The sequence below is a fragment of the Electrona antarctica genome, assembly GCF_951216825.1.
Source record: "Electrona antarctica genome assembly, chromosome: 13".
NCBI lineage: Eukaryota > Metazoa > Chordata > Actinopteri > Myctophiformes > Myctophidae > Electrona > Electrona antarctica.
Genome location: NC_136794.1, coordinates 12,268,208 through 12,272,265, shown reverse-complemented (window position 1 = coordinate 12,272,265; position 4,058 = coordinate 12,268,208).

Genomic DNA, 4,058 nt, shown 5'->3' with positions numbered 1-4,058 from the left:
AGCCTTTAATTAGTTCAAAATCTGTTTATGGAAACCAGTCTGTTGTCCAACTATCCTGTTTTAACTTGATCCAATGGTCTGTTTTTCTTTTCAGTGCTTTGTACATTGCCAGCATACCTCAAAGTTACTGCAGACTGCCGTAAAGATGGCTGATATAATTGGATATACACACATAACACATTTAAGAAATGCTGAGTAGAGGGCGCAGGGAATAACAGATGTCTAGTGTATTTGCCGTAAAGCTGAAAATAGCAGATCTACTGTACAAGCTTGTGTTGTGAGCTTAGTATAAATTAAGCCTATAACTATTCTAATTTTCCTCACATACTGTAGTCTCGTCAACCTGCTTCTGTTGTTTTTGGCAGCACATTTTGATTTTTTTGTTTAATGTTAGTCTAGTTTTAGTCAAGTAAATATCATTAGATTTTAGTCGACTAAATCTACAGTTGATTTAGTCGAACAAAATGTATTTTGGTGGGCTTTGACGCGTCGCATACAGCGCGTTGTGAGCTTGTAGATCGTCTATTTTCAGCATGCAACTAATTGTAAAATGATTTATACTGAATCTTTTGTCCACTAGTCCCTTCCTAACAGTCTAGTTTTTATTTGTTTTATTTAGTCATCATAGCTTAGTTTTCATTTAGTTTCCATTTAGTTTTCGTCAGTGGAAAAAGGTCCTAGTTTTAGTCGACGAAATCAACACTGTTCTGAAGCAAACTCCTTGTCTGCAGGAACCCGCTAACATTTCTAAGCTTGGAAAAACATGAAAGAGAGGTGCTGGGTTTAGAAATAGAAGGTCAGTGCTTACATTTGACTGAAATAGCCTAATGATTTTCATATGCCATCATTTAGCAGCAGAGCTCAGTTGAACTGCAAAATAAAACCTCCCAAGTTAGAAATGTGCAGACTCTGATACGATCGAGGCCTGTTAAACTCAAAGTTCAACACAAAAGAAACTCCCATTACCTCTATTTCTCCTCGCATTTCTCTCACACTCTCTCGCACTCTCTCACGCACGCGCATGCGCATGCGCACACACGCACACACACACACACACACACACACACACACACACACACACACACACACACACACACACACACACACACACACACACACCTATGTACTTTCAACTTCCCTTCCTTTCATTCACCCTCCATTGTTCACTTCGAGGTTCTATCCTAAATGTGTGGCACATTTTCCACTGAATATGACCTCAGGAGTGAGAATACACCAGCTGTGACTGTGAGAATCTGTGACTGTGAGAATCTGTGTGTGAAAATCTGTGTGTGCGTGCGTGCGTGCGTGCGTGCGTGTGTGCGTGTGTGCGTGCGTGCGTGCGTCTTTGTGTACACTTGTGGCTGTGCATGTGGTAGCGGCTGGGCGTGGAGCTCCAACCTAGCCAGCCAGTGTTTTGCTGAGGGCAGAGACCCCGTCCACTCATGTAGCGCACACCTTATGCAAACAGAACGCCCTGAAAGCCCACAGCACTGGAAAAATGTCTACTGTATTATACCGTAACAGTGCATGCTGTTTCAGTGGGGGGGGGGGGGGGGGGGGGGGGTAGAGAGAGAGAGGGAGACAGATGAAGTCATGGCCGGAGGAAATGCCTCGGGAGTTGCACAGAAACATAGAAATTGTTACATCATCTAGTAATAGTATGCTGATAATTATAGAAGTAACCACATGAACCCCAGCATCCCTATTCTAGGCATGATAAGGTGCATTGTTGAAAATAACAGATTTACAAGTTCAAAATACGTCGCAACACAACACTGTGAGCTTGAAGGTCGGCTATTTTCAGCAAAGAGATTTGATGTAGAGTATAGACCCCTGCTTGGGAGGGGGGGAGGTGTGGTTTGAGGGGAAGGTGTGCATGAGCTTGTAAGTGTGCATGTTGTGGTTTGAGAGAACGTAACTCATGGGGATTCAAATAAACAAAACTAAAGCAAACAAGCATGATGTACAGGAAGTCAAATACCAAAATTGAGCAAATCATCCATCATTATGTACTGAATATACAGAGCTGCTATTTGGTTAACCAAGTAAACCCTATATAGTGTACGTTGTTGTCTGCGGTCCCCGGGGGTTTATACTTTTGTCACTTTACACATATCTCTTCGGCCCAAATAGCAGATATACAAGCTCACAACTTGTTATTTTATTTATGAAGGAGAGTTGTCTTCCCCTTTGTACTTTTCCTGTATTGCAATTGACATTTGCAAGCAGACATGGAGACAGTGAAGTGGAGACACAGGAGGAAGTCTCTGATGGTCTTCCATCTTAGGCCATAACCACATACACCCTTAATTGTGTCCCTATTCTGGGCATGACATAATAGACATTCCGTGAAAATAGCGTACAACAAAGTAGGGTGACCACGAGACTGCTTTTTTACTTTGACCATTCAAGGTATAAAGCTTGCATTTGTTCAAAGACAGACGCCTAGTGTTGAACATTGTACTCTCACCGGAGGTCATATTTTGACAAATGATTGTACTGTATGCACTGCAGTATCCTTTGTAAACTCTGAATCGCGTGGTGCCGGTGCCATTCAGAGAACACCATTCTAAAAGTCCCTTTCCACTGAAATCCATCCTCATGGCAGTGTGAATAGATTCTTCAGTGAAGTTTGCTCAGCTAAGTACCCTCTAAGTGTGTCAACCCACGGCTGTATACGGGTGTATATTTGGATGATTATGTTTATGTGTAAACCAGGTCTCTGAGTCTGAACCGATGACCTCTTGGCCATGACACTTATTTCCCGGGGCGCTGCACCGCGAGGTTGGACCCATTCATCATGTCAATAGGGAGCCTTTTATCGAGGAGTGGGGGGTAAAACGCCATATAGAAGTCCTGCGGTGCAAAAGCGCAGACCATGACTCAATCCCCACATGATCCCAGCTCGGACCAATTGGCTTACCAATAATGACCCAAGCATGTGTAACACTCAAATCTCACTTGTTCCATTTCCTCCACCCATTCACTGCAGACATTTTATGGCAATGACTTGTTTAGGTGTGAACCTGAGAGCTTATGGAGGAGGTTTGTCAGAAAGCCACAAAGGATGAGATGGGGAGCGTGCACGCACGCACGCACGCACGCACGCACGCACGCACGCACGCACGCACGCACGCACGCACGCACACACACACACACACACACACACACACACACACACACACACACACACACACACACACACACACACACACACACACACACACACACACACACACACACACACACACGTTATGTTTCTCTTTGATCCAGTCGTTATAATAATACCACAGGTGAAATCACTGGTACTTGACCTGAACATGACAGTGTTTTATTTCCAACCTCCAATATGGGTCATGGGAGCCCAAGAGGCAAACACTGAGCAGCGATTTGATTCCGTTTATTAACGTGTCAACCGGGTGACCCCCCCCCCCCCCACACACACACACACACACACACACACACCCCAGACCGCCTCAGCAGAGCCCCGGGAGAAACACTTACATTAATGTTATGACCCGTATTTCCAAAACCCAGGGGGACAAAGCACATTCCTGCATTCCAGTGATTTGGAATGGGGAGAGTGGGAGAAGAATATGTTATTGTTGCCCGAGCGACCATGTGTACAGAAGCAACGTGTCCACATGGCACCACAGACGGATCAATTCCAGCTTTGTTAACGCAACGCCATGCAGTGGCCCTGTGTGGTGCACTGTGTGGAACGTGTGAAAGCCTTTTTCTGGATGACAGGAGAATTGTACAAATAGAATATAGAAAAATAACACAATTTAGTACATTTGCATAGGATGCATATCGTTTGAGCTTTGTATTGGACGTGATTTCACTTCATTCAAATATCACTTCTTTTTTTGTTTTGTTGTGATAATCCTCCCTACTATAGAGTGTTCCTCCCTGTCCCCAGTTAACCCCTGGGGTAAAAAAAAACCCTTAGGTTTCGTTTTTGGCTAGGTGGCCCAGCCTTCATCCAATCAGGATAGAGAGGGGCCTTCCGCCAATCATGATCGAGCGGGGGCGGGCCTTGGTGTGCGTGCTGTTGG